The sequence below is a fragment of the Balaenoptera borealis genome, assembly GCF_965194805.1.
Source record: "Balaenoptera borealis genome assembly, chromosome: 20".
NCBI classification, from domain to species: Eukaryota; Metazoa; Chordata; class Mammalia; order Artiodactyla; family Balaenopteridae; genus Balaenoptera; species Balaenoptera borealis.
This window is the reverse complement of record NC_138879.1, coordinates 51,548,412-51,571,143: the sequence shown is the minus strand read 5'-3', so window position 1 is coordinate 51,571,143 and position 22,732 is coordinate 51,548,412. Positions and strand designations below refer to the sequence as shown.

The following is a 22,732-nucleotide window of genomic DNA, read 5'->3' as shown; positions in this document are numbered from 1 at the left end:
TGGAGTGACTTACCCTCCTGTATGGAGCCTGCCGGCTCCCAGATGTTGATTCCTTTGTTCCAGCTGCCAAGAGCTGGGGCAGCCAGTGCAGCTTCAGGGAACTTTAAAAGGAATATCCTCAGGACAAGCGGTCCCAACAGCTGCTAGGGCCTTACCCCAAAATTCCCCAAGCAGAGCTGGCCGGCCACGAGCAGCAAGAGCCCTGGCTGGCTTATACTGCTTGCCATACGACAGGCCAACAGATCGAGTAACAAGTAGCTGGGGCAGGGAATCGTGACTTTATTCAGAAAGCCGGCAGACTGAGAAGATGGGGGACTAGCGTCCCAGTGAACCACCTTCCCTGCGTTAAAATTCAGGCTTCTTTTATACTAAAAGAGGAGGGGGTAAAGTCCTGGTTCTGGCCAGACTCCAGAAGGGATTTCTTCCTTGCTGCAGCTATTCACAGGTGGGCCTGGTCAGGCAGTTTCCTTGTGAGCTAAACAAAGGTATTTTAGCTTCATGCTCATTACCTGGGAGGCAGGGTTCCCAGAGATGGGCCATAATGTGTAATTTAAGCTTATAGGCAACATTCGTTTAGTGACTAACTTGTAAGAGAATACAAAGTTTCTTCTCCCTATTACAGTCACACAAGTAGATTGGCAACAATGCATGAGACTTACTAATAAGGACCTCCTGTAGAGCACAGGGAACTCTACTCAGTACTCTGTAATGACCTATATGGGAAAAGAATCTTAAAAAGAGTGGATATATGTATATGTATAACTGATTCACTTTGCTGTACACCTGAAACTAACACAACATTGTAAATCAACTATACTCTGATAAAAATTTTTAAAAAAAGCATAGAGATTATACCTGATGATATTTACACTGAAAAAACAAAAACAAGAAACAAAAACCAAAAAACGCATGAGAATTATAATCAGCTTTTTCTTCTTTCTTTCTTTCTTTTTTCTTTTTCTGGCCACGCCTCGCGGCTTGAGAGATCCCAGTTCGCCAACGGCAGTGAAAGCCTGGAATCCTAACCGCTAGGCCACTGGAGAACTCCCTATAATCAGCTTTACTGATCATGGATACCTGTGTTCGTTTTACAGGTCACAAAACCCTTTCATGTCCACCATTTTGGGATCTCCTTCTTCTACTTCTGAGCTCCTTCATAACCGCCCCCCTGTTACAAGCAAGAACACTGAATGTCCACACAGCTTGTCCATTTCGCCACATGTCCTTGAAGCCTTGGCTCCCACTGTTAACTGCCTTTTCATTGCTTGTTTTCCACTTCAGACGCCCAGAAAGAATCTCCTTGGCCCAGCTCACCTCCCTGCACATGGCTGATACGGGCACTGAATCTAAAATCTGTGCTGCTGCTTATTCCACAGCCTCTCGGTGAGGGCTGGGCCAAGGCTTGTTGTGATAAATACAGATATTTATTTAAACATTAATAGGCACCTACAAGGTTCCCTACACAGGGCCAGATGCTCTGATTAAACAGATGAATAAGCCATGGCCCCAAGGAGGAGGGAGAGACCTCACAGGGTGAAAAGCAGAAACCATGGAGGCTGTAGGTAGGGTCCCGTGTCACTTAGCTTCTTTGCATTGCAAGAGTCAGATCCACCAGCTAGGTTTCCTGTAGGTTTCCACATAGACTGGGACAACAGGGACCAATGTCAGAGGCCAGGGCAGCCCTGGGGACCTGCCCGTCCTGCCTCTGCTCTGTCTGCACTGGTCTCCTCTCACACCTGCCTTTTCTCTCTACTTTGTATATCCTCTTTCTACTGTGTGGTCTCTGCTTTCTCGTGGCTTCTGCATCATTTCATCTAAGGTCTTGGCCACAAATTGACCTCGGCTTTTCTCTTCAGGTGCAGCCAATTCAGCCTTTGCTGCCCAACGCCATGAGGCTTCGGGTGCAGGCACGGAAGGGTGCTGGGGTGGGCCTAAGACACCCCGTTTACCGAGGGTGGTGTGTGTGGCCACTCGACCAGTGCCTTCCATCCCTTACCAACCCAGCCTGCCTCCTACATATTTAGCTCCCAAAACACCCCGTCATGATTCCATTCTCACTGCCACAACTGAAGATGCACTATATCCTTCCCGGCAGGATTGAAACGTGATATCTTGCTGCCAAAAGTGATGGCGGCAGGGGCCCTTCAGAAAAGCTCTCAACCTCAGAGTCCAGTGTCCTCGGGTTTACATACAGTCTCCTCCAGGTGTGATTTCTGTCCATTCCCCAACCTATGGGCTAAATCCTCAGTTTAATCACCATCACTACATCATGTATAAATGATACATCACACACACACACACACCACATCATATAAGATACGATAGTGGGACAAAACCACGCTTGGACCAACAACCTGCATGTCAGAGAGTAGTCTGGGGTGGAGGGACAGTGAGTAGAAATCCTCGTCCCTGATGCCCAAACCCACGTACTGCAGCCTGCGCTGGCCCCAGGCGTCTATCACGTTCTACAGGAGAGCCCTTTGCTGCAGTCCTCGGCCAGGGCTGTAACTCGTGGGTGGAGGTCTTGCTCAGACCAGTGAATCCTATGGGCATTTCTTGCAGAGTCAGCACATCAGAAAATCTGGGGAGTCTCCAGGAGGGGCTCTGACCTACCCCCCTGCCCCTCCCCAACCCCACAGTGGTCCCTTCCTGCCAGTGCTGGGCCCGGAGCTGAGCCGGCATCTTTCCCGTGTTTGCTCAAGATAACCATTGCCTGAGGGCCTGAGACGCCAACACTGGTGGAGTCAAGCACCTGATCTAGGCCCGGGTTCTGTACGTTATAATGAAAATTCCACAGAACCTCAGTGGGCTGCCTGGCACTTTTGTTTCTGGGGACGCCTTGACTTCCAAGCTGGAGCCAAAGATCTCAGCTCAACAGGAAGCCACTCCCTTCACCTCCCGGCTCTTGGCTGGCAACTCAGAACAGCTGCGCTGCCCCCGGCTGCCAGGCCTGCCAGCTGGGTTCCTTAGCCATCGGCACCTCACAGGGGAAACGTCCCCAGGCTGGCCTGCCGAGGCCCCACCATAGGCAACAGAGGGGCTCCTCTTTCTTTCATGAACAGGGAGAGTGGGTCTGGCTGAGCCAGGACAGGGCAGCGATTTCTAGGCCGTCTCCCTCACTGGGACCTAAGCTCTCGGATCACTGAGACCTTGCTGGGTTCCTGTGTTCATGGCACATGGCACAGAGCCTAGGATATAACAGGCTCCATAAACGTTTACTGGATAAATGAGTAAGAATAAATGAATGTGTAATCTTCCCAGCACCCTCCCTTCTACTGAGAAGTGTTCTTCTCAAACCATGTGACCCCAGAGGAACTGCCAGGTACTTAGAGACACCTCCCCCACCCGGCCCGAGTCGATGGGTCCAGGGCAGGACACCTGACCCCAGCCAGACTAAAGAAAGTCCTTCCTGGGAATTTTGTTAAACAGGAACTCAGGAAGTCAGTCTCTCCCTGCTGTAGGAGCCGCAAGATGTGAAATTCAGATGCATGAGGCAGCCACGTTCATTCCTTGCATTTTACGTGGAGTGAGAGAGAATGTGGTTGATACTCAAAGACGAGTAGAGGCAAGAAAGGGCCTCCAGCATCCTAGACCCTGGCTCTAGAAATTCCTGAGGCCCAGCTGTGCTTGTCTCCTCCTGCAGGCTGGTTGCCCAACGATTCCTTTGATTGAATGAGGTACCTCAGTATCTTTCCAGTAAATCCCCCTTTTCTTGGCTTAAAAATATTAAGATTTAAGAAAAATAAACTGAGGGACTTCCCTGATGGTGCAGCGGTAAAGACTCCATGCTCCCAATGCAGGGGGTCCGGGTTCGATCCCTGGTCAGGGAACTAGGTCTCACATGCCTACAGATTCTGCATGCCACAACTAAAAAAGACCCTGCATTCCACAACGAAGATCCCGCCCGCAGCAACAAAGATCCCGTGTGCCACAACTAAGACCCAGTGCAGCCAATTAAATAAATAGATAAATAAATAAATAAATATTTTAAAAAATTTATTAAAAAAAGAAAAAACAAAAGAAAGCGAAACAGGTATAAAAGAAAACAAAAATGCCCAGGAAAAACCTCTCTGACAATAAAAAAGCAATACATGCCAATGCTAGAAAAATGGAAGAGTCCAGAAAGAAGCAGTGAAAATCAAAAACTTTCCTCTTCCCAAAGGTTAACAGCTTCCTGTAAATCAAATTCTCCTAGATCAAAGTCCAGCATATGTGTGTGAGTATATGTATGTATATATACATATATACATACATACATGTTTACTTATTTATTTCACGTATACAAGAAGCATCAGAGTATGTTTACTATTTTGTAACTTTTTCTCACTCAGCGTATTGTAGAGATTGGCTTGTATCATCACACACAAGTCTTCCCCATTCTCCTTAACCGCTGCAGTGTTCTACTGCATGCATGTACCATAGATAATTTATGCAGTTCCCAATGGATAGACATTTAAGAAGCTAACCATTTTGGGTTTTGCAATCACACACTATGCAACCATATGCATGCATTTATCTTTGGCAGACCTTTATCCATAAGGTAAATTTCTAGCAGTGAAATTCCTAGGGCAAAGGGTTCATGCATTAGAAAAAAGCAACTACTGATGCCTTTTCCCATGTTGTTCTCCAAAAAGCATGCACGCACTTACATTCACACCGACACAACATGAGGATACCTGTTTCCTCATACCCTCCCCAGGACAGCATATTACCAAACTTAAAATTTTTTGCCAAACCAACAGGTGAACATTACTGTCTCATTATTTTGATTTACAAGTCTTGATGAAGAAAACTGAGTTTTTTTTCAGCAATTATCTTGGCCATATATATGTATATATTAAAAAAAAACCCTGCTCATTCATATCAATGAACAAAATAATATTTATTCTAATATATGAGAATCTGCAATATAATGAAGATAAAATATTACACCAATGTTGAAAACTAGGGGACTTCCCTGGAGGTCCAGTGGTTAAGACTCCATGCGTCCACCGCAGGGAGCACGGGTTCAATCCCTGGTTGGGGAACTAAGCCCACATGCTACAGTGTGGCCAAAAAAAAAAATTTTTTTTTTTTGAAAACTAGGTTAATCAAATAAATGCTTTGGGACAACTGGAGAACCAATCATCAAAATAGCCACCAGACCCTCATCTCTTCCACCAGGTGGATCAGATATTTGAATGTAATTTGAAGCCAAGAAAAGTCCTAGAATGAAACAAGGATTGATGTATTCATCATCCTGGAGAGAAGGTCTTTCTTCCCTTCCCTGGAGCCCAAAATCAGAGGCCATAAAGAAAGAGAAAAAAAATGCAGAAAACTTCTGTAGGGTCAAAAAATCAAAGGCAAGCAAATAACAAAGTGGGAGAAAATACCTGCAACCAGTGACATCTCCTTTATTAATAAAGTGCTCATAGAAGCCCTAAAAAGCTGACAAGGTGGTGAACTCACTTGGGCTGTTGGCTCTGTCTTCAAATGTAGAAGCTCTGCTATAAAACTGTGAGAAACCCCTGGGGAGAGAGGAGGTGGTTGGTCCTGGGGTCGGAGGGAACTGGCAGCCAGAGCGGAGGGTGGCTGGCTCCACTGGAAAGAGGTGAAAAGGGTGAAGAGTCATGATAAATACCTTCAAAAAGGGAGGGCGGAAATGAAGGGGTAGGGGAAAGAGAGGGAGAGAGAGAGGAAGAGGAGGGAGGCAGCACAGCTGTCCCCTTGGGGGACCCTTGAGAATCCGGGGACGCTGAGCGCATCCAGGGCACCCGGAGGCCCGGGGTGAAGGGTTCGCTCTCCCAGGGCAGCGCTCTCTGTACCGACTTGGGTAAAGAAGAAAAAAGTCCTTGGGACTTGGTACAGGAAAGAAAGTTCATACTCGTCATCTTGTTAAATGAGATCTCCAATCAACTTTTAAAAAATTAATTAATTAATTAATTAATTAATGTTTGGCTGCATTGGGTCTTCGTTGCTGCACGCGGGCTTTCTCTAGTTGCATTGAGCTGGGGACTCTTCATTGCGGTGTGCGGGCTTTTCACTGCGGTGGCTTCTCTTGTTGTGGAGCACGGGCTCTAGGCGCACAGGCTTCAGTAGTTGTGGCTCACGGGCTCTAGAGCACAGGCTCAGTAGTTGTGGCGCACGGGCTTAGTTGCTCCGCGGCATGTGGGATCTTCCCAGACCAGGGCTCGAACCCGTGTCCCCTGCATTGGCAGGCGGATTCCTAACCACTGCACGACCAGGGAAGTCCCTCCAATCAACTTTTCACTTCAGGACAGAAGACAAGAAAATGAATCAGGACGGAAAGTCTCAGTATCAGCCAAGAACCGAGAGCACCTTCACGGGAAGTTTCTACACCTCGTGGGCCTGGCTTCAGAGGTGATGCCACCGTAGATGTGTAGATACGCCACCGGGATTCCACCAATTTTGAAGGCCCAGGAGAAAATGATTCAAAGTCAGAGAAAAACCACTAAGAACTCCCAGTTCCTGACAGCCTGATGAAATGGGACTCCTCAAGCCAAGAGGATGCAAAAGGCAATTATAAATGAATTGTGTTAGATCCGGTGGTTCATACTCCTAAACTCTCACTATTGACACTCTTAGTATTTATACTATTAATATTAAAAGTAGTGGCGGGACTTCCCTGGTGGTGCAGTGGTTAAGAATCCTCCTGCCAATGCAGGGGACATGGGTTCGAGCCTTGGTCGGGGAAGATCCCACACGCCAGGGAGCAACTAAGCCCATGCGCCACAACTATTGAGCCTGCGTGCCTAGAGCCGGTGCTCCACAGCAAGAGAAGCCACCGCAATGAGAAGCCCCTGCAACACAACAAAGAGTAGCCTCAAATCGCGGCAACTAGAGAAAGCCCGCGCGCAGCAACAAGACCCAACGCTGCCAAAAATAAATAAATTTATAAAAGCATGCATTTCCGGGGGCTTCCCTGGTGGCGCAGTGGTTGGGAGTGTGCCTGCCAATGCAGGGGACACGGGTTCGAGCCCTGGTCTGGGAGGATCCCACATGCCGCGGAGCGACTGGGCCCGTGAGCCACAATTGCTGAGCCTGCGCGTCTGGAGCCTGTGCTCCGCAACGGAAGAGAACACGATGGTGGGAGGCCCGCGCACTGCGATGAAGAGTGGCCCCCGCTTGCCGCAACTGGAGAAAGCCCTCGCACAGAAACGAAGACCCAACACAGCCATAAATAAATTAAAAAAAAAAAAAAAAAAAGCGTGCATTTCCTACCTGACCCAGGAATTCCATTCCTAGGACTTTATCTGAGAGAGAGAAAAGCTTATGTCTGCCAAAGATTTGCACACAAACCAGATCAAGCGTTGCTTGGCTACGAGGACCGACAGGAAGGGGCACAAGGGAATAGATGAAAATGTCTATCTTGATGGGGTGGTGATTACACGGATGGACACATTTGTCAAAACTCATGGAACTGTACACCTCAGATCTGTGTATTTCTCTGCATATATAAATTATTTCTCAATTTTAAAAGGTTATTAGGGAATTCCCTAGCGGTCCAGTGGTTAGGACTCTGCGCCTTCACCACCAAGGGCCTGGGGAACTAAGATCCCACAAGCCACGTGGTGTGGCCAAAAAAAATTAAAAAGGTTATTAGTTTAAAAAATTAAAGTAAGACGTTGTTTAAATGCACAACAGAGGACTACTTACAGAGCATTTATAGAGCATAGATCTCAGTATTATAATTCTAAAAGGCCATTTTAAATACAGTCAGCCCTCTGTATACGTGGACACAGAACCTGTGGGTACAGAGGGCCGACTGTATATACCCAAAAAAGGGGGAAATATCAGTAAACTGAAGCAGAACGAAGCAGTGATAAAGAATAACTAGTGATGAAATGGTGAAAGATCTCTCCTCCCAGCGAACCCACATGCAGGTAGCTTTATGGATGAGTTCTACCAAACTTTCAAGGAACAGATCATCTGTATTTTATATAATTTGTTCCGGAAAATAGAAAAAGAAGGCAAGCCAACCAGTTTTATGAAATTTTTACTCCAGCTAAGGACAGACAAGAAAATAAAAATATAGGCTTCACTCACGTATGAACATAAATGTGAAAATCCTATATAAACTACGGGCCAACCAAATCCAAAGTTTATTGGAAAAGAAATTATCCAATCTGATTGCGTCAAGTTTGCCCTGGGAATGCCAGGATGATGTGCCACCCCACATTCTTCCTCCCTGACAGAACCCCATCTTGCTGGGAACAGCGTGTGTGTGCCCCAGACCCAAGGGCTGAGTCACCATTAGTCACAGCCATTCCCTGCTCCTCTGCCAGACACTCAGAATGCAAACCTCTCTCGCAGCCAGAAGCACCGTGATCCATTTCTGACTAATGACACCAGGACAAGTCAGCTGGGGGAGGAGGCGTCTGTGAAACTTTAACCTTTCTGGTGAAAGGAGAGTCACTTATGGTTAAGCAGTTTTGTGCTTCTTTTCCTGCTCTTTCCCTTTCACCACCAGATTTATGCCTTTGAATGTGGTAGCCAGCTTGCACTCATGAGGTGACTAGCATGAGGACAAAAAGCCAGTGTGCTGAGGATGGCAAAATAGAAAGATGGACTCCTTCTACTGGAGGACACCATCAAGCTGCTGGACCAACCTGAGATGGTCCATCTCCAGGCTGCTTGTTAAGAAGTTACTGCCCTTTGGGAATTCCCTGGCAGTCTAGTGGTTAGGACTCCACACTTTCAATGCCGAGGGCCTGGGTTCAATCCCTGGTCGGGAACTAAGAACCCTCAAGCCACAATGAGTGGTCAAAATAAAGAAATAAAATTAAAAAAAAAAAAAAGAAGAAGTTACTGCCCTTAGGTTTTAAGATACAATTGCTGGTATTCTGTTACATGCAGCTGAGACCATTTCTACCAATTCAAATGGTTTATCATCAGAAAATCTACCACTATTATTAATTACATTAGTGGAATAAAGGAGAAAGAGCACATGATTGCATAATTTGAAATAGGAAAAGCTCAGAGTGCAATGCCTAATTTTAATCTTTAAAACTTCAGAAAACTAGGAATAGAAACAACTTATCTAAGTTGAAAGACCATATATTAAAAACTTGTAGGGGGACTTCCCTGGTGGCCCAGTGGTTAAGAATCTGCTTGCCGGGTTTCCCTGGTGGCGCAGTGGTTGAGAGTCTGCTTGCCAATGCAGGGGACACGGGTTCGAGCCCTGGTCCAGGAAGATCCCACATGCTGCGGAACAGCTGAGCCTGTGTGCCACAACTGCCGAGCCTGTGCTCTACAGCCCACAGGCCACAACTACTGAAGCCCGTGTGCCGCAACTACTGAAGCCCTAGCGCCTGAAGGTCGTGCTCCGCAACAGGAGAGGCCACCGCAATGAGAGGCCTGTGCGCCACAGCAAAGAGTAGCCCCCGCTCGTCGCAACTGGAGGGAGCCCGTGCGCGGCGGCAAGGACCCAACGCAGCCAGAGATAAATGAATAAGATAAATAAACTTAAAAAAAAAAAAAAAGAATCTGCCTGCCAATGCAGGGGACACGGGTTTGAGCCCTGGTCCGGGAAGATCCCATATGCCGCAGAGCAACTAAGCCCGTGCACCACAACTACTGAGGCTGCGCTCTAGAGCCTGCAAGCCACAACTACAGAGCCCGCATGCTGCAACTACTGAAGCCCATGCGCCTAGAGCCCATGCTCCGCAACAAGAGAAGGCACTGCAATGAGAAGCCCACGCACCACAACGAAGAGCAGCCCCTGCTCTCCGCAACTAGAGAAAGCCCGTGCACAGCAATAAAGACCCAACACAGCCAAAAATAAACTAATTAATTTAAAAAAACCAAACCTATAGGGGACTTCCCTCGTGGTCCAGTGGTTAAAATGCCATGCTTCCAATGCAGGGGGCACGGGTTCAATCCTTGGTTGGGGAACTAAGACCCCTCACATGCCTTGTGGCGTGGCCAAACAAAACAAAACAGCCCTATAATTAACATATTTAACGATGCCCTCCCTGTAAACCTGGGTATAAGATGGGATTGCCACTACTGCAACATTGGGGGTCCTGACCAATGTGCTAAGATAAGAAAAAGAAATAAGCAGTATAGAGACAGGAAAGGTAAAGGTAAACCTGTTGTTACCTGTGACGATATGATCACCTATGTAGAAAATCTATCAGAAACAATAAGCAAACTATTAGAACCAATAGGAGAGTCAGGGACTTTGATGGCTACAGGAAAAATTTAATACTAATAGCTCTCCATTACAATTTTAATCAACTAGGAATTATAGAAAACAAAATAGCATTCACAATAGTAATAAGATATATAAAGTATTCAGAACTTAATTAAGAATGTTCTTTACATTTACATAAAGCATTTCTGGAAAAAAATTGAAAATGTTAAAGGACATAAAGTTTTGGTATAAATAGATCAACTATTTGTTTGGATGGGTCAACTCAATATCATAAAGATGTTAATTCTCCCTAAAATAATATATAAGTTAAATTTTCAGGAACTTGACAAACTTATTCCAAAATGTATATGACAGTATAGAGGTACATGAATAGCCACATCGGTTTTGAAAAAGAAGAGAAAAGATGAGGGAATCACCCTGCCAAAGAGTAAAACATATCATGAAAGCCATAGCAAACAAACAAACAACAGCAAACACACACACACACAGTTGGTATTGCTCAGTAACTGACAAGAGGAGGAAACTGACCAGAGAGTGCAGAAACAGCCCATGTGCCTATGGAAGCTTGATATAGGATAAAGGTCGAATGATGTCAGTGGGATCAAGGTAGATTAGCAGATAGGGTACGTAGCCACCTCATGCTATGGAGGAAAAAAGAAAAGAAAAAGCTGTATCCCTACCTCATACCATATACAAAAGTAAACTCCAGAGAGATTAAGGACTTTAAAACATATGGTAAAACTACAAAGCTAACAAAAGAAAATGTAGGAGAGTATTTTTGTGACCTTGAGGTGGAATCTTTTTTTTTTTAATTATTATTTTTATTTATTTATTTATTTATTTTTGGCTGAGTTGGATCTTCGTTGCTGCATGTGGGCTTTCTGTAGTTGTGGTGAGCAGGGGCTACTCTCCGTTGTGGTGCACGGGCTCCTCACTGCAGTGGCTTCTCTTGCTACGGAGCACGGGCTCTAGGCATGCGGGCTTCAGTAGTTGTGGTGCGTGGGCTCAGTAGTTGTGGCTCGTGGGCTCTAGAGCGCAGGCTCAGTAGTTGTGGTGCACGGGCTTAGTTGCTCTGCAGCATGTGGGATCTTCCCGGACCAGGGATCGAACCCATGTCCCCTGCACTGGCAGGCAGACTCTTAACCACGGCGCCACCAGGGAAGCCTGAGGTGGAATCTTCTTAAACAAGATACCAAACCCACAAACCATAAAGGGAAACATTGATGGATCTGAATACATTAAAATTAAGAATCCCTGTTCAGGAGCTTGGGGTTTCTTTGGGCCTGAGCCACTCATCTCCTTGCATGGTCCTGCAATAAACCTTTCTCTGCTCCACAAAAAAGAATTTCTGTTCAGACACACAGACATAGAGAACAGACTTGTGGTTGCAGGTGGTGGGGGGAATGGATGGATTGGGAGTTTGGGATTAGCAGACGCAAACTGTTGTATAGAGAATGGGTGAACAACAAGGTCCTACTGGGGACTTTCCTGGAGGTTCAGTTGTTAAGAATCTGCCTTCTACTGCAGGGGACACAGGTTCAATCCCTGGTGGAAGAACTAAGATCCCGCGTGCCTCGGGACAACTAAGCCCACGTGCCGCAACTACTGAGCCCGTGCAATCTGGAGCCCAGGCGGCACAACTAGAGAGAAGTCCACACGCCACAACAAAGAGCCCAGTGGACACAACAAAAGATCCTGCATGATGCAACTAAGACCTGACACAGCCAAATAAATAAATAAATAAAGAGGTCCTAATGTATAGCACAGGGAACTATATTCAATACCCTGTAATAAACCATAATGGAAAAGAATATGAAAAAGAATGCATATATATAGATACAAAACTGAATCACTTTGCTGTACAGAAATTAACACAACATCCTATATCAACTATACTTCAGTAAAATAAATTTTTTAAATAAATAAATAAGAAAAGAGTTTCTGTTCAACAAAGGACATCACAGACCCTACCCACTGTTGTCTGCCTCTTCTGCTTACATTCATTCACTTATTCGATAAATATTTATTAAACACTATGCCAGGCACTGGAGCTACAACAGTGAACAAAATACACAACAGTGAACGTGATCCCTGCAGAAATGTGGCTGGACTGGCGTTGTTGAGTGACAGAGCAGGGCGAGTACGTTCTCCCAAAATGGCCTCTTTTCAGCAAAATGTGCAGGTAGTATTTCGGCAGGATCGTTGTTAAGACTATAATAAAAAGACACTAGAGGAAGCATATAAAAGTGAGGTATGAGACACAGAGAGACAAGCCAAGGAGGTGTCTTATTTGATGTGGTCATTCTCTTCCATCCATGCAGCACTTTCTACCCCTAGAGCATGGGCCATGTTTCTGACTGCCTGCTGTCCCAAAGCTTGCCGTCTGGAGGGGTAGACAGACATTAAAACAAAGTGTCATCATAGCTTTGGCAGGGCTGTAGGGGACTTACATGCAGTAACAAATCCAGTCTAGGGAGCTCAGAGAACAACTACCCACCCCTCCCAGAAATGATCCAGAGCTAGAGCCACCAAACCATCATAGCCCCCCCTGATGGAGCACTCACGCTTAGAGTCCGAGAAGCCCCAGGGGCTGGCCCAGCTAGTGGCTTTACCCTACAAACACTGGATAGAAATATTCCATTCCACCTGCTGACACTCAGGTTCAGTTCCATGAAACCCCACTTCTTTCTTCCTTCCTTCCCTCCTTCCCTCCCTCCCTCCCTCCTTCCTTCCTTCCTTTCTTTTGGCTGAGCCAGGTCTTAGTTGTGGCACACGCGATCTTCGTTGCGGCATGTGGACTTCTTAGTTGCGGCATGTGGACTCCTTAGATGTAGCATGCAAACTCTTAACTTGCAGCATGCATGCGGGATCTAGTTCCCCAACCAGGGATCGAGCCGGGCCCCATGAATTGGGAGTGCAGAGTCTTACCCACTGGACCACGAGGGAAGTCCCGAAACCACACTTCTGATTCTAATTTTTGTTTTAGTTGGGTTCTTTTGGTTACAAGGAAAAGGAATGAAGTTAAGTCACCTAAAAAAAGTTTCTCAACCTTCACAGCCATAATTGACTCGTGCAATGGGTGATCCTGGCTAAAGTTTCATTAGGAACCCGATATTTACATGCTATCAAAGCATCTCCCCACAAAAGTGCTTCTTAGTTACAAAAGGAAAAATAGTATCTTGATAATGGAGACTGGGTAGATTCCCTTAACCAAACTCTCAAGGTTTTAACATCACCAGTAATGGGTCAGATTGATATAACATATCTCCTGAAATAATGCACTGAGAAAGACACGCCACTCTTGTAATATTCCTGCCAGAAAAACAACCCAAATCCAATCGTGAGAAACATCAGATAAATTGAGGGAAACTCTACATAATTGAGGGATATTCTTTGTAAGTACTGGATGATAGTTTTAAAAAATGCCAAAGTCATGAAAAATAAAAACAGGTTAAGGAACTAAAGGAAACTAAGAGATATGGTCCTGGATTGGATTCTGGATTGGGGATAAAAGCTATAAAGGACGTATTTCAGACAATTGGCAAGATGGGAAAATGAACTATGTATTGGATAATAGTATTGTATCAATATTAAATTTCTTGAAATTAATAACTATACTGCAGTTATGTAAGAAAATGTCCTTGTTTTTAGGAAATATGTTAAAATATTAGTGGTAAAGGACATGATGTCTCCAACTTACTGTCAAATGGTTCAGGAAAAAACACGTAAGAGAGAAAAAGTGATAAAGCGAACGAGACAAAATGTTAACAAATGGTGAGTCCCAGCCAAGTTGATACATAAAATTAACCATCACAATATACATGTGATGTTTATTGTCAACTGCAATAAATTTAGAAGTCTGCAATAAAAAGTTAGCCAAATCCACCTGAGAGCTTTCTGCTCCTGGGATGATGGAATAGATTTACTTTTTCCTATTCCACCTGCTAAGTACAACTAGACATTATATATAAAGCAAACATCAAAAGACGAAGATGGAGAGAAGAAGGCAGAAAGGCTAGGGACCTCGGGATCCAAGGAATAGCACGAAGATGGTGAGTTCCCTGGGTTTTCTTTTTGCCTCAAATGTCCCAGACTTGGAGGTAAAGAAATCAGCAACCTGGAAACACCACAGACACATCCCCAACAAAAGCCTGCTCTCTCTAGCCAAAGGGGCAGGAAAGGGACAGCCTAATAAGACAGAAAACTTCGAAAATAACCACTCGATTCCAGCCAAATATTACAGAAAAACTTCAGCCCCACCCACACCCATACTAGCAAAGACCAAGTGATGAGCATAGATTTCCACCCTCCCCAGGCTTGCCACGAGGCACCCCAACATCTCTGCCAGGGTGGTTTCCAAGAAGGCCAAGGAGGGCGAGGGGACTTTCACCCCAGCCCGCCGGTAATGAGGCCTCTCACACTCAGGGTCCCTGGGGGCTACGTGGGAGCCTGGACTTCATCCAGACTGGCAGTCGCGAGGCATCCCTGCTGGGGTGGTGTCCGAGGAGCCCTCCTGGAGAGAAAACTTTCACTCATTTCTGCAGTACTGAGGCCATTCTCATCCAAGGGGCAGTGGAGACCACGTGGGGAACTAGAACTCCCACCCTCATCCATGAGATGTCAACAGAGGCTGAATGGGAAACTTGAACCTCTGCCTCCACCTGGCAGTAAAAGTAAAAAGGCAGCAACACCCTTTTCCCCGCCAGAGCAGTGGCAGAAAAAGCCAGCTGAAACAGAAGGGTTAAATAAGATCCAGAGTCTCATAAAATAACTTTAAGATGTCCATGCTTCATTAAAAATTAGTCATCATGGGGCTTCCCTGGTGGCGCAGTGGTTAGGGGTCCGCCTGCCAATGCAGGGGACACGGGTTCGAGCCCTGGTCCGGGAAGATCCCACATGCTGCGGAACAACTAAGCCTGTGCGCCACAATTACTGAGCCTGCGCTCTAGAGCCTGTGAGCCACAACTACTGAAGCCTGCGTGCCTAGAGCCCGTGCTCCGCAACAAGAGAAGCCACCGCAATGAGAAGCCCGGGCACTGCAACGAAGAGTAGTCCCCACCCGCCACAACTAGAGAAGGCCTGCATGCAGCAACGAAGACCCAACGCAGCCAAAAATAAATAAATAAAAATTTATTTAAAAAAAATTTAGTCATACCAAAAACTGGGAAGAGCTCAAACTGAATGAAAAAAGCCAATCCGTAGCTGCCACCACACAAAGGACAGAGATGTTAGGACTATCTGAAAAATATTTTAAAGCAGCCACGATAAAATGCTTTAACAAGAAATTATGCATATGCTTGAAACAAATGAAAAAATAGAAAGCTTCAGCAAAGAAATAGAAGATCTAGAGAAGAACCAACTGGAAATTTTAGAGCTAAAAATTTAATAGCTGAAATGAAAGGTCAGGGAACAGGCTCAACAACAGAATGAAGGGGACAGAGAAAAGAATCAGTGAGCTGAAAGATTTAATAATAGAAATCACCCATTCTGAATAACAGAGAGAAAGAAGACTAAAAAAACATAGTCTCCCATGGGAGCTGTGGGACTATAACAAAAGATCTACTATTGTGTCAACAGAGTCCCAGAAACAGAGGAGAAGGAGGATGAGGCTGAAACAGTTCTCAAGGAAATAATAGCTGAAAACTACCCAAATTTGGCCAGAGACATAAACTTACACATGTAAGAAGCTGAGCAAACCCCAAACAGGATAAAGTCAAAGAATAACCCAAAGATAAAGCCCCCCAAAATAAACATGCAACTACCATATGACCCAGAAATTCCATTCCTGAGCAATTTTTCCCAGGGAAATGAAGACTTATGTTCACACCCAAATCTGCACATTAATGTTTATAGCAGATCTATTTGTAATAAGCCAACAGCTGGAATCAGTCCACACGTCCTTCCATTGGTAAACAGATAAACTGCAGAACATACATACTAGGGAAGACTACTCAGAAATAAAAAGAAATGAACTCCTGACGCACACAACAACCTGTATGAATCTCCAGAGAATTATGCTGAGTGGAAAAAAAAAAGTTCCAAAAGGTTATATACTGTATGATCCCATTTATATAACATTCTTGAAACGACAAGATTATAGCAATGAAGAACAGATTAGTAGTTGTCAGGGGGTTAAGGAGGGGTGGGGAGGTAGGAAGGAAGAGGGTGAGGCTATCAAAGGGCAACATGAGGGAGGCTTATGGTGACGGAAATGTTCTGACAGAACAATGTCAGTATCATCGTTTTGATATTGTATGTACTACAGTTTTAAAAAAATATTTATTTATTTGGCTGTGCCCGGTCTTAGACGCGGCTTGCAAGATCTTTAGTTGCGGCATGTGGGATCTAGTTCCCTGAAGGGGGATCGAACCGGGGCCCCCTCCCTTGGGAGCACAGAGTATTAGCCACTGGACCACCAGGGAAGTCCCTGTACTACAGTTTTGCAAGATATTACCATTGGGGAAAATTGGGTAACGAGTACACGGAATCTCTGTCTTATTTCTTACAACTGCATGTGAATCGATAATTATCTCAAAATAAAAAGTTTAATTTTTAAAAGTCTACTTGAAATTTAAAAAATATCTTTGTAAATAATTCTACTTTTAAAAAAAGACAAGAAAAAATAGAAAATACAATCTTTAAGCCCATTATGTTGCAAGTAACAATTCCAATAGCAATCAGTTTAAGAAATAAATAAGAGGATTTTTGGTTCACTGAACTTCAAAATTGGTTTGATACAGCATTTCAATGATGCCAAGGAGATTTTTTTTTTTCATTATACCTCTCCTGACATTAGCTTCATCCTAAGGCCAGATCCCCTTGTGATCACAAGATGGGTGCCAACAGCTCACCTGGGGTTACATATTTCCTTGTCTACAGCCAGAGGAAGTATGTATACCTCAAGCATCCAACAGAAGTCTTGGGCTTCATTATGAAAGGACCAACTTACTTCCTGTCTCTGTGCTTGGACCAATCACTCTGACCATGGAATACCCTGACCAGCTTGTATCAGGGTACTTGTCAAAGGGGAGGAAGTCTAGTGACTGACTTAGGTTCACTCATGCAGCTGGGACAGAGTCATTCGCACGAAAAATTCTAAGGATGGGGTAGGAGTAATTTCTCAAAAGAAAAAAAAGAGGAAAAGCTGAATGGGTCTTGAGTAGACCTCCAGCTAACGACTTCTGCTCAAACTCTTTAAAAATGAACCACAGCCAGAGCCCTGAATTGGATTTCTTTGGATGCATGCAACAGAAATCAACTCTACCTAACTTAATCCAACACAGACTTCTTGGAAAGATGCAGAAGCTCACGGGGTACAAGTGAACACTGGAAATCCAGGACTGCTAAGGGATTAGGTGAGGCTGAGGAGTTAGTAGCAGGAACTATTCTACAGCTTTTCCTGAGCACTTTGTTGAAATAAATCAAGTCCAGTTCTATTTTCTCTTCTTTTGTCACCTCATTCACCATTTGAAATCCTAGGAGAGGGAGTATGGTTGTCCATGATTAGGTCACATCTCTGGGCTGAATTCAGGTGGTAACAGGAAGGATCTAGTGGAAGGAACTTCCAAAGACATTTTGGTTTCCAAAGCAAGAGGCCAGAATACCTACTCCCATCAAGTATACACTAATCTGGGGAGGTGTAATCTCTTAAAAGGAAATGGGGGTCCTTATTTTAGAGGAATAGATGCTGGATATAAAAATTACAAATATTCATCTTAGGTATTAGATGATAAAAAATGTGAGATGGCACAAAGCAGCACTCAAATGAAAAGTATAAATTAAGTGAATTTACCTGCAAAGCAAGAAAGATTGAAAATAAGTCAACGAAGATTTCAACTCAAGAAGGCAGAAAGAGAACATGAAAATAAGCTCATCAGAAACTAACAAAATGTTGTAAATCAACTATACTTCAATAAAATAAATTTTAGGGACTTCCCTGGTAGTCCAGTGGTTAGGACTCCCTCCCAATGCAGGGGGCCCGGGTTCCATCCCTGGTCGGGGAACTATATCCCAGATGCCGCAACTAAGAGCCCGCATGCTGCAACTAAAAAAAAAAAAAAAAGGTCCCACATTCCCGCATGCCACAACAAAGATCCCGTGTGCCACAGCTAAGACCCGGCATGGCCAAGTAAATAAATAAATAAACAAAAATATTTTTTAAAAAGACAATCCTTTAAAAATAAATTAGTTAAAAAAAAGAAAAGAAGCTCAAAGTATGAGAAATTATTAAAGATAAAAGTAGAAATCTGTCATCAAATAAAAAAACCCAACAATTGACTAGTAAAAATAATAAATCTCGTTCTTTAGTCCAATAAAATAGACCAATCTTTGGCAAGTCTGGTGAATAAAGAAAGAAGGGCAGGGAGGAAGACAGAAAAGAGGAAGAGCAAAAATACAAACAAACAACATTAGGGGTCATAACTACACATATGGAGATTTTAACAAATGATAAAAGTATAAAATGCTCAAACTTGCAATAATAAATTGAACTGCCACATGAAATAGATATTTTATTAGAAAAATATCAGTTACTAAAATTGACTCAAGATGTAGAATCTTCAATAGACAAACAGAGTAGGAATTGGAAAGGTATTCAAGGAGCTTTCCCCCAACTGTCATCAGGTCCAGATGGTTTTATAGGTGAATTCCACCAAAACTGCCTGGAAAATCCCTATGATCTCTAACTTTTCCAGAGGCTCTAAAAATTTCCAACTTATTTTACAAGGCCAGTATAACTCTGACAACAAAACAAAAGAACAGAATAAGACAAAGGCCCCTCAAAAGAAATCTATGGGCCACTCCTATTTTCTAACTTCGATGTAAAAGTTCTAAATAAAATGTGAGCAAACCAACCTATAATTATATCTAAAGAATAATTCATAATGGCCAAGTAGGGTTAATCCCAAACATTCAAAGATGCAAAATTAGAAACAATTCAGGACGTCGACATATGAAGAAAATAAAACATTAGGACCGGGCTTCCCTGGTGGCACAGTGGTTGGGAGTCTGCCTGCCAATGCAGGGGACACGGGTTCGAGCCCTGGTCTGGGAGGATCCCACATGCCGCGGAGCAACTAAGCCCGTGAGCCACAACTACTGAGCCTGCGCATCTGGAGCCTGTGCTCTGCAACAAGAGAGGCCGCGACAGTGAGAGGCCCGCGCACCGCGATGAAGAGTGGCCCCCGCTCTCCACAACTGGAGAAAGCCCTCGCACAGAAATGAAGACCCAACACAGCCAAAAATTAATTAATTAATTAATTAATTAAAAAAAAAAAACAAAAAACATTAGGACCATTTCAGTAGGTGCCAAAGTATATGAATCTCTTCTCTCTGTCTGCAAAATCCTTCAACTTAGAAATCTTTGGAGAAGCAGAACCTGCCTCCTATTACAGAAGCTGAAAATGCCAGATACTTGCTTTCCCAGACTCCCTTGCAGCTGGGTCACAGGTACAAGACGAATCAGACTCACACCCAGACTCTGAATCAGGAGCTAGTATCACAAAGGGGTAGGGATGATGCAGGATTCTCTCTCTGCAGCCGGGAGGTTGTGGTAACGCTGAGTTCCTGGCTCAGCAGCTGCAGCGGAGCAAGCTTCAGGGACCTGGTCTTGCAGCAGGCGCAGAGGTTTGCTCACCAGACTGGTTCTGCAGGCTGGCTCTGGGCACTGCTCCTAGCTACAGAGTCCCACGTCTGGTTCTGCAGCCCTCACTGAGAAGTCTGTGAAGTAGCCAACGTATTTTTATTTTTATTTTGGCCGCACCACGCGGCATGCAGGATCTTAGTTCCCCGACCAATGTCCCCTGCAGTGGAAGCGTGGAGTCTTAACTACTGGACTGCCAGGGAAGTCCAAAATGTATTTTTAATAAATTCCTTTTCAGCCTAAATTAGGCAGAACATTTCCTGTTACTTACAACTAAAAATCCTAATTGGTGCCAAAGTGGCAAAAAAAACAACCGCCTTAGGGGCCTTACTCCACGTCAGGGCCTCTGTCTATGCAGCTCTCCCCCTCACTTCTTGCTGCTTAGTGCCTCGTTTCCTCCATGTTTTCAAGTACTTTTTGCAGCCGGCAAATTATAATGGCAAATCTATGGATTAACTGCATCTGGCTCAAGTGTCCACCCCTTGTCCAGTCACCAGTCAGCAGATAGGGGCAGGCTCACGCAGCTGCATGGTGCCCCTTCTAGGGACAGTTGATAGGACATTTTCATCATTGGAAGGGGCCATGGACCAACAGATATGATGGCTTACTTTCTGAAACAGGCACCTAACCTGGTCTTGGGAAATCCTAACGGGCTTTCCAGAGGAAGAAATCCTGGGCTGGAACTTTCCAGATAAGTAAGAGTTAGGCAGAAGGGGATAAGGGGTGAGAAGAAGGGTCCAGGCACAAGAAAGAGAATAACCTAGAGTGAAGGGTGGAGTGTTAAGAGATGGGCCTGGACAGGTGAGCAAGGGTCAGATCACGCGGGACCCTGTAGGCCACATTAGGGATGTTAGACTCCCTCCTGAGGGCTACAAGGAGCCATTGATGACTTTCAGGCAGTGGAAGGATATGAGAAAATCTGCATTTCTGAAAGACCACTTGGGTGGGGAGAAGGAGGGGAGTTAGAAAGTTGGGAGAGCATCAGGGAGGCTGCTGCAGTGAAGCAGTGGAGAGAACATGGCACCCCGGACAAGGAATGGTGGCAGGGGGGATGGGAAGGGGTGGGTTTGAGGGGCATTAGGAGGTAAAATCAGGGACTTCCCCGGCGGTCCAGTGGTTAAGACTCCACGCTCCCAATGCAGGGGGCCAGGGTTCAATCCCTGGACAGAACTAGATCCCGTATGCCGCAATGAAGATCCCACATGAGGCAACGAAGACCCCGTGTGCTGCAACTAAGATCCGGCATGGCCAAATAAATAAACTAATTAATTAATTTTAAAAAAAAGAATTCTTAAAAAAAAAAGGAGGTAAAATCAGCTGGACTTGATAGCAGGTTGCATGTGGGAATGGAGGGGGGTAATTAAGGATGACTATCAGGGATTTTGTTTGTACTGGTTGAAGGGCTACATAAATGAGTGGATGACAGAACCACTCACCAGGTTGGACAACACAGGAGGATTAGCTGTTTGGAGACAGATGATGAGCTCAGTTTTGAACATATTGCTTCAGGGCCTTTGGGAGAGCCAAGAAATCCAAAAGGCAGTGGGACATATGTGTTCGGGTCTCAGGAGAGGGGTCTGGGCTAGAGACAAAGATTTGAGAGTCACTGGGGGACAGGTGGTGGTCAAAGGCAAGGGAATGGATGAGGAGACTCTCAGGTGTTTGTGTAGCATAAGAGAAGAGGAGGGCCAAAGACCGAATTCTGGGGGCATGTTAATTTTTCATGAAGGGCAGGGGAAGAAGAATCCACAAAGGACATTGAGAAGGGTCAGCCAGAGAGGCAAGAGGAAAACCAAGAAAAAATTACTCTCAGATAAACAACAGGGTCCTAATGTGTAGCACAAGGAACTGTATTCAACATCCTGGGATAAACCATAATGGAAAAGAATATGAAAAAGAATGAGTATATGTGTATAACTGAGTCACTTTGCTGTAACAGCAGAAATTAACACAACATTGTAAATCAACTATACTTCAATAAAAAATAAGCTTAAAAATAAATTTAAAAAGAAAAAATTACTGTCATGAGTCCCAAAGTGGGAGTGGCCACAGGTGTTCAGGCTTCGGAAAACAAGTAAGATCATGTGGAGGAGTGTCCAGTGGATGGAGAGGGTTGGGGGTCAATGGTGACCATGGTAAGAACTGAGTCCATGGAGTGGGGGTGGGGGAGAAACAGCCTAGAGTGGGATGAGGAGGGAGAGGGAGGCGAGGGTTAAAGTTAGGCAATTCGAAGAACGCAGCTGTGGGACTTCCCTGGCGGTCCAGTGGTTAAGACTCTGCACTCCCAATGCAGAGGGCACGAGTTCGGGGAAGATCCCGCATGCCGTGTGGTGCGGCCAAAAAAAAGAAAAAAAAGAAGAAGAAAGAATGCAGCTGTGAAGGGGAAATGAGAGGGGCAGCTGGAGAGGTTTTTTTAAAAGCTGGAAGACAGTGGTGGCTGGAGTCCACTCCCCATCTCCTGGTGTAGAAGGACAGTAGGCAAGAGCGGGACCAAAAGGAGGGCTTGGGGAAGGTTGTGGAAGGAGGTGATAAAGGCCTGTGTCCGGGAGGGAGACCGTTCCCCGGGTCCCCGGAGCCCCTATCGGGCTGGCATTTCCTCCCCATCTCCACCCCCTTCCTGCCGCTGACCAGGCCCTCCCTGGAGCTGGAAGAGAGAAGGACCAAGTCACACCCTGGAAGAAGCTCTGTGGCTCCGGAGGTCTTTCTGCTGGCCTGTAAGCTGGGGCCGGGGGAGGAGGGGGCCTGAGGGACGGATACCAGCCAAGGACCTGGAGCTAGCAGTTTAGGCTTTGGGGGGCAAGGGGAGGAGAGGGGAGTGGAGGCGGGGAGGTGTGGGAGCTGAGTTTCTGGAAGGGATCCTGGAAGCTGCAGCGCGGGCTAGGGCCTGGAGGAACACTGCCGGGGGGTGGAGGGGTGCCCACTCAAGCCCCCCTTGC

General features: G+C 45.3%; 1 protein-coding gene across 1 annotated transcript in view; it reads left to right on the top strand.

Moving 5' to 3' along the window:
• The first annotated feature begins 18 nt into the window (after positions 1–18).
• The window catches only part of GP1BA (glycoprotein Ib platelet subunit alpha), a 27,102-nt gene continuing 4,388 nt past the window's right edge, over positions 19–22,732 (top strand). The window contains exon 1 of the mRNA XM_082371068.1: positions 19–22,510. The gene's annotated coding sequence lies outside the window, so the exon portion shown is untranslated. The remainder of the gene's footprint in view (positions 22,511–22,732) is intronic.